The sequence below is a fragment of the Arachis stenosperma genome, chromosome 6 (genome assembly GCF_014773155.1).
Source record: "Arachis stenosperma cultivar V10309 chromosome 6, arast.V10309.gnm1.PFL2, whole genome shotgun sequence".
NCBI classification, from domain to species: domain Eukaryota; kingdom Viridiplantae; phylum Streptophyta; class Magnoliopsida; order Fabales; family Fabaceae; genus Arachis; species Arachis stenosperma.
Window position 1 is genome coordinate 58,810,326 of NC_080382.1, and position 8,613 is coordinate 58,818,938.

An 8,613-nucleotide genomic window follows, 5' to 3' on the forward strand; every position below is an offset into this window, starting at 1 on the left:
CTTTTTCTTTTTATTTCTCTTTTTCTTCTTTTTTGGTCTTTTTTTTAAGGAAAATAAACATAACTTATTAATGCATATGAGTTTTTAATTTTTCTGGTCTCACATGAGTAGGTACCCAAATTCCCAATATTTTATCAAAGTAAAAAACATAACACATTCATTTACTAATCCATGTTCCCACTTTTTTCCACGCTTAGTTGATACACAATCTCTGTCTTAAGTTAACCAAAGATTCAATTAAGGTTTTTAATTATTTTTCTGCTTAAGTCTAGTGATCTGCTAAAATATAGAACAAATGGGGATTAATAGGCTCAAAGTGGCTAACAAAGGTAAATGTAAGGGTAGGCTATTTGGGATAAGTGAGCTAATAATCAAATAATGGCCTCAATCATATGCATGCATATAAATACACTAAACATTGGACATCTAAGATGGAACAAAATATAGATTACAATCATAGAGAAGTAATCACACAAGAATAAATTTTTATGGTTAAATAATGTAACCATGTACTTAAGCTCAAATCTCACAAGTTGTGTGTTCTTAGCTTAAAATCATGTTCCAATTTACAATCTTCAAACAAGCTTTTAACACAAAAATTTTTAATTTAAATTAGTGAAATACTATAAAACGGGTCTTGAAAAGAAACTCATTACTTTAACCAAGCAAAACATACATGCAAGCAATTATTAACATGCAATCTATCCTAACTAACAAAAGAAAAACTAAAAATGTTGGTGTTAAGAGAGAAAAGTTACCTCCAGAAGTCAGGTACTGACCGACCTCCCCGCACTTAAAGCTTGGCACCGTCCTCGGTGCCATCAGTCAAGAACAAAGGGGGGCTGGTAGCAGCATCTCCACAATCGGGACCGTCATGGCTCCCGGTGCTGGTAGGTAAGGTGGAGTCCGGAGTGTCCTTTGGTCTTCCTTAGGTGGGTGGTTGCCAACAATCAGCTCCTTGAGGTATGTAAATTGGCACTTGTTACGGTGCTCCATTCGCTTTACCTACCGGTCCAGTCAGTCCATCCTCTAAAGTATCTGAGGGAGCAGTTGATTTGTTGAAGGTGCTTGTGCTTTTTGTTTTTTTCCTTGCTGGTGACTTGTTAGAGGCTCTCTCTGTACCCTTCTTGGTGACCATCTTGAAAAGGGGAAATAGAAAGGGACATGAATTCAAAGGGATAGAGCAAAGGATAGGGCAGTACGAATGATAATCATGCCAAGGTAAAGAAGAATGTCGTTAACACATGGTCGTGACTCCATTTAATTAGGACATCAATGGAAATATAGCATGATATATTGAGGCAATTAAATGCAAGATGTTTATTGGCATGCTGGCAAACGCATGAGTAGTATAGATCAAGCATGAAAGGCCAAAATGTATTATTAGTCGTAACAAAACTAACAATAACGTTTGTATTGACAATTATATTTAATTAATAAAATTTTGGAAGGGTTTTGTGAAAAACAGGCATTAGAGTGAAAGGATAAAATAATTAAGAGTTCATAATGCTTATACGGACTTTTCACAAAAACTTAGTATGCGTGATAAATATGTTATTGAAAGTATTAAATTTGAACATGCAAACAATACAAAAATAATTAGTGATTATTGTCAAACAACTCCTTAATAATCCACAAGTAATTATAGAAGAAAACAATCACCCAATTAGATTTCAAACACCAAGTAAAATAATGTAAAAATAAATAAATAATAAGAAGAGAAGAAAGAAAATAGAAAGAAAAAAAAACCTTGAGAAGAAGGGGACAAAGAGAGTAAATGGAGAATATGAGATGAATAAGATATGATGGAAGGGGGAAGAAGAAGAAAAATTAAAGGAAGAAAAAGGAGAAAAAGAATGGATAATAAAGAAGAAAGAAGAGAAAGAAAGAAGAAAGAAATAAGGATTAGAAAAGATAAGATAAGAAAAGTGGCGGCGCAGGGATCTGATGGTGTTGCGCTAGTGACGCGCACGCGTACTCCACGCGTACGCGTGGGTCGCAAAAATTGGAAGGTGACGTGTGGGCATTGGTCACGCTTACGCGTGACCGTGTTTGTGCTACTCGCGCAAAGGCATCCTTGCCCGCGCACAACGCTCTGTTTGTCTTGGGGTGTGTGCCAAAATAACATGTGATGCGTGGGCATCATTGAAGCGTACGTGTGAGTGGTCAGAATTTGAAAATGGCGCATACGCGTCAGGGACGCGTACGTGTGGGTGAATTTGTGCCTTGGGCACAGTGCCCGCACCAGGCCAGCACAACTTTCGGCCTGACACCTCTTTACGCCGATTTTCCTAGGTCACGTGTGCGCGTCATTGACGCGTACGCGTGAAGTGCCAAATTTTCAAAATGACGCGCACGCGTGACGGACGTGTGCACGTGGTAATGCTTGTGCGATTGGCACACTTTTTGCATTGCTCCCACGCAACTCTCTGCCGCTTTTTTTATGCAATATGCAGATGCGAATGCAGAATGCATGTGAATATGCAGAAATTATGATTGAACACTAGTAAAAATAAAATAAAATAAGATTAAGAATAAAAAGGAAAGATTATACCATGGTAGGTTGTCTCCCACCTAGCACTTTTAGTTAAAGTCCTTAAGTTGGACATTTGGTGAGCTCCTTGTCATGGTGGCTTGTGCTTGAACTCATCTTGAAATTTTCACCAATGCTTGGACTTCCATAAAGCTCTATCTATTCCAAGTAAATTCCTCATGCTTTGATGGAGTTTTTCACAAGCTTTGAGATCCCAAAATTGATCTACATATATTCCCGGATCCCAAATCTTGACTCTACACCAGTCTTCAGGTTGATCATCATGATTCCTTCCAGGTGGTAAGCGATCTGACTTCTCACTAAGGCATCAAAACAGCTTCCTAGACCCATTCATTGGAGCTCTACACCAACCATTGCATTTAGATTTTGAGCTCCCAACCACAACAAACCTAGGATTGTGTCGCCAACAACTAACCATATCTCTCTTACTCTTAAAGCCACAAAGAGCTCTAAGCTGATCATCTGTCTCAAGTAAACCATATTCAAGTGGGAAAGTAAAGATCAAGTATAAGAATTTTACCCACTTGAATGTTGTATTGGATGGTAATGGCTTTGGGAGAGTTGTTTCTAATGATCTTGCAAGCTTGATGAGCGGATAATTTATACGCTTTTTGGCATTGTTTTAGTATGTTTTTAGTATGTTTTAGTTAGTTTTTATTATATTTTTATTAGTTTTTAGTTAAAATTCACTTTTTTGGACTTTACTATGAGTTTTTGTGTTTTTTCTATGATTTCAGGTATTTTCTGGCTGAAATTGAGGGACTTGAGCAAAAATCTGATTCAGAGGCTGAAAAGGACTGCAGATGCTGTTGGATTCTGACCTCCCTTGCCCCTATCGAATAGTCTATACTTTGCCCGAGATTTGACGGCCCAAACAGGCGTTCCAAGTCAGCTCAAGAATTCTGGCGTTTAACGCCGGAACTGGCATAAGAATGGGAGTTAAACGCCCAAACTGGCACAAAAGCTGGCGTTTGACTCCAAGAAAAGTCTCTACACATGAAAGCTTCAATGCTCAGCCCAAGCACACACCAAGTGGGCCCGGAAGTGAATTTTTATGTCATTTACTCATCTTTGTAAACCCTAAGCCACTAGTTATCTACAAATAGGTCCTTTTGCTATTGTATTTTTATCTTTCAATCTTAGAAGCCTTTTGATCATGTTTTTATGATTGAACCCTCTTTGGGAGGCTGGCCATTTGGCCATGCCTAGACCTTGTTCTTATGAATTTTCAACGGTTTAGTTTCTACACACCATAGATTAAGGTGTGGAGCTCTACTGTACCTCGAGTATCAATGCAATTACTATTGTTCTTCTATTCAATTCGGCTTATTCTTGTTCTAAGATATCACTTGTTCCTCAACTTGATAAATGTGATGATCCGTGACACTCATCATCATTCTCACCTATGAACGTGTGCCTGACAACCACCTCCATTCTACCTTAGATTGAGTGGATATCTGTTGGATCCCTTAATCGGAATCTTCGTGGTATAAGCTAGAATTGATGGCGGCATTCAAGAGAATCCGGAAGGTCTAAACCTTGTCTATGGTATTCTGAGTAGGATTCAAGGATTGAATGACTGTGACGAGCTTCAAACTCGCGATTGTGGGGCGTTAGTGACAGACGCAAAAGAATCACTGGATTCTATTCCGACATGATCGAGAACCGACAGTTGAATAGCCGTGCTGTGATAGAGCGCGTTGAACATTTTCACTGAGAGGACGGGACTGTAGCCATTGACAACGGTGATGCCCAACATACAGCTTGCCATGGAAAGGAGTAAGAAGGATTGGATGAAGACAGTAAGAAAGCAGAGAGACGGAACGGACAAAGCATCTCCATACGCTTATCTGAAATTCTCACCAATGAATTACATAAGTATTTCTATCTTTATTTTTATGTTTTATTCATCTTTTAGTCATTAATCCTCCATAACCATTTGAATCCACCTGACTGAGATTTACAAGATGACCATAGCTTGCTTCATACCAACAATCTCCGTGGGATCGACCCTTACTCGCGTAAGGTTTATTACTTGGACGACCTAGTGCACTTGCTGGTTAGTTATGCGAAGTTGTGATAAAGAGCTGAGATTGCAATTGAGCGTACCATGTTGATGGCGCCATTGATGATCACAATTTCGTGCACCAAGTTTTTGGTGCCGTTGCCGGGGATTGTTCGAGTTTGGACAACTGACGGTTCATCTTGTTGCTCAGATTAAGTAATTTTATTTTATGTTTAAGCCTTTTTACTTTTTATTTTCGAAAAATTCCAAAAAAAAATTATTTGTTCTTCAGAGTTTTTAAGAATGAATTCTAGAGTTTCATGATTATTTGTTGAAGCCTGGCTAGTTGTGAAACCATGTCTAATCTTTTGGACCGAGGTTTCAACTTATCATCACGAGAGCTTGTTGATTTCTATCAATTTTGCTATTGAAAGTAATGATCTGCTAAAGCTTGGCTGGCCATTAGCCATGTCTAGTGTTTTGGACCGGAGCTTTCCTTGAAAGCTTGGCTGGCTAGTAAGCCATGTCTAATTCCTGGACCGAAGTTTTAGACTAACATTGCAATGATTCCTGGAATTCTCATTAAAAACTTTGAATCTCTTTATTTTCTTTTCCATATAATTTTCGAAAAAGCACAAAAAAAATTTATAAAATCTTAAAATAAAAAATATTTTATGTTTCTTGTTTGAGTCTAGTGTCTAATATTAAGTTTGGTGTCAATTGCATGTCTTTATTCTTCTAATTTTCGAAAATACATGCATTATGTACTTCATTGATCTTCAAGTTGTTCTTGATGATTTCCTTGTTCTGATCTTTAAATTCTCTTGTCTTGAGTGTTTTGTTGTTTCTCATATGCATTCTCAATTTGTTAGTGTCAGTAGTATACAAACTTCTAAGTTTGGTGTTCTGCATGCATTGTTTATTTGATCTTAGTGGCATTTTGATTATTCCTCATCATTAAAAATTCAAAAAAAAAATTAATTTAATTTGTGTCTTTTCAAGTCAATAATATAGAGAATTGAAGATTTAGAGCATACAGCAGAGGAATTACACAGAAAAAGCTGGGCGTTCAAAATGCCCAGTGAAGAAGGAAAACTGGCGTTTAAACGCCAGCCAGGGTACCTGGCTGGGCGTTTAATGCCCAAAAGGGTAGCATTTTGGGCGTTAAACGCCAGCATGTATACCATTCTGGGCGTTTAACACCAGGTTGGCACAAGAGGGAAGATTTTGTTTTTAATTCAAATTTTTTTCAAGTTTTCATAATTTTTCAAAATCAAATCTTTTTCAAATCATATCTTTTCAATCATATATTTTCAAAATCAATTTCTTTCCATTTTCAAAAATACTTGCTAACAATTAATGATTTGATTCAAACATTTCAAATATGTTGCCTTTTCTGTTGAGAAAGGTTTAATGTCTGAATCATATCTTTTAAATTTCTTGTTAGCCAAGTCATTAATTTTAAAAATCAAATCTTTTTAAATTGTTTTTCAATCATATATTTTCAATCATATCTTTTTTAAAACTATATCTTTTCAATCATATTTATTCAATCACATCTTTTTCAAAATTAATTTTCAATCATATCTTTTTGATTTCTAATTTCAAAATCTTTTTCAAAATCACTTTATTTCTTTCCCAACTTTAATTTTCGAAAATTCTTCCCCTCTTCTCACATCCTTCTATTTATGGACTAACACTCCTCCTCAATGCACAATTCGAACTCTATCCCTCTTGATAAGTTCGAATTCTTCTACCTCCTCCTTCCATTCTACTTTTCCTCTGACACCTCAAGGAATCTCTATCCTGTGACATAGAGGATTCCATACTTTCTTGTTCTCTTCTCTTTCATATGAGCAGGAGCAAAGACAAAAGCATTCTCGTTGAGGCTGACCCTGAACCTGAAAGGACCTTGAAGTAAAAGCTAAGAGAAGCTAAAGCACTACTCTCTGTAGAGGACCAAACAGAAATCTTCAAACAAGAAGAAGACATGGCAGCCGAAAACAACAACAATGCCATCAATGCAAGGAAGGTGCTGGGTGACTTTACTGCACCTACTCCCGACTTCTATGGGAGAAGCATCTCTATCCCTGCCATTGGAGCAAACAACTTTGAGCTTAAGCCTCAATTAGTTTCTCTAATGCAACAGAATTGCAAGTTCCATGGACTTCCATTGGAAGATCCTCATCAGTTTTTAGCTGAATTCTTGTAAATCTGTGACACTATCAAGACCAATGGGGTTGACCCTGAGGTCTACAGACTTATGCTATTCCCTTTTGCTATAAGAGACAGAGCTAGGATATGGTTGGACTCACAACCTAAAGAAAGCCTGAACTCTTGGGAAAAGCTAGTCAATGCCTTCTTGGCAAAGTTCTTTCCACCTCAAAAATTGAGTAAGCTTAGAGTGGAAGTCCAAACCTTCAGACAGAAGGAAGGTGAATCCCTCTATGAAGCTTGGGAAAGATACAAACAATTGATCAGAAAGTGTCCTTCTGACATGCTTTCTGAATGGAGCATCATAGGTATCTTCTATGATGGTCTGTCTGAACTGTCCAAGATGTCATTGGACAGCTCTGCTGGAGGATCTCTTCATCTGAAGAAGACGCCTGCAGAAGCTCAAGAACTCATTGAAATGGTTGCAAATAACCAATTCATGTACACTTCTGAAAGGAATCCTGTGAACAATGGGACAAATCAGAAGAAAGGAGTTCTTGAGATTGATACTCTGAATACCATATTGGCTTAGAACAAAATATTGACTCAGCAAGTCAATATGATTTCTCAAAGTCTGTCTGGAATGCAAGCTGCACCAGGCAGTACTAAGGACGCTTCATCTGAAGAAGAAGCTTATGATCCTGAGAACCCATCAATGGAAGAGGTGAATTACATGGGAGAACCCTATGGAAACACCTATAATCCTTCATGGAGAAATCATCCAAATCTCTCATGAAAGAATCAACAGAGACCGCAACAAGGTTTCAACAACAATAATGGTGGAAGAAACAGGTTTAGCAATGGCAAGCCCTTTCCATCATCTTCTCAGCAACAGATAGAGAATTCTAAGCAGAGCCACTCTGACTTAGCAACCATGGTCTCTGATCTAATCAAAACCACTCAAAGTTTCATGACTGAAACAAGGTCCTCCATTAGAAACTTGGAGGCACAAGTGGGTCAGCTGAGTAAGAAAGTTACTGAACTCCCTCCTAGTACTCTTCCAAGCAATACAGAAGAGAATCCAAAAGGAGAGTGCAAGGCCATCAACATGGCCGAATTTGGAGAGGAGGAAGTGGCAGTGATTGCCACTGAAGAAGACCTCAATGGACATCCATTGGCCTCCAATGAGTTCCCTAATGAGGAACCATGGGAATCCGAGGCTCACACTGAGACCATAGAGATTCCATTGGATTTACTTCTGCCATTCATGAGCTCTGATGAGTATTCTTCCTCTGAAGAGGACGAAGATGTCACTGAAGAGTAAGTTGCTAAGTACCTTGGAGCAATCATGAAGCTAAATGACAAGTTATTTGGTAATGAGACTTGGGAGGACGAACCTTTGCTCACCAAAGAACTGGATGACTTGACTAGGCAGAGATTACCTCAAAAGAGACAGAACCCTGGGAAGTTCTCAATACCTTGTACCATTGGCACCATGACCTTTGAGAAGGCTCTGTGTGACCTAGGGTCAAGCATAAACCTCATGCCTCTCTCTGTAATGGAGAAGCTAGGGATCTTTGAGGTGCAAGCTGCAAGAATCTCACTAGAGATGGCAGACAATTCAAGAAAACAAGCTTATGGACTTGTAGAGGATGTTCTGGTAAAGGTTGAAGACCATTACATCCCTGCTGATTTCATAGTCCTAGAGACTGGGAAGTGCATGGATGAATCCATCATCCTTGGCAGACCCTTCCTAGCCACAGCAAAGGCTGTGATTGATGTTGACAAAGGAGAATTGATCACTCAAGTGAATGAAGAATCTTTTGTGTTTAAGGCTCAATGACACCCCTCTGTAACCATGGAGAGGAAGCATGGAGAGCTTCCCTCAAAGCAGAGTCAA

At 38.4% G+C, this 8,613-nt stretch overlaps 1 non-coding gene across 1 annotated transcript; it reads right to left on the reverse strand.

Moving 5' to 3' along the window:
- Positions 1–6,954: 6,954 nt before the first annotated feature.
- On the reverse strand, positions 6,955–7,062 carry LOC130938018 (small nucleolar RNA R71). The gene has a single exon (XR_009069202.1). It is a non-coding gene; the product is annotated as a small nucleolar RNA R71 (small nucleolar RNA).
- Positions 7,063–8,613: the final 1,551 nt, after the last annotated feature.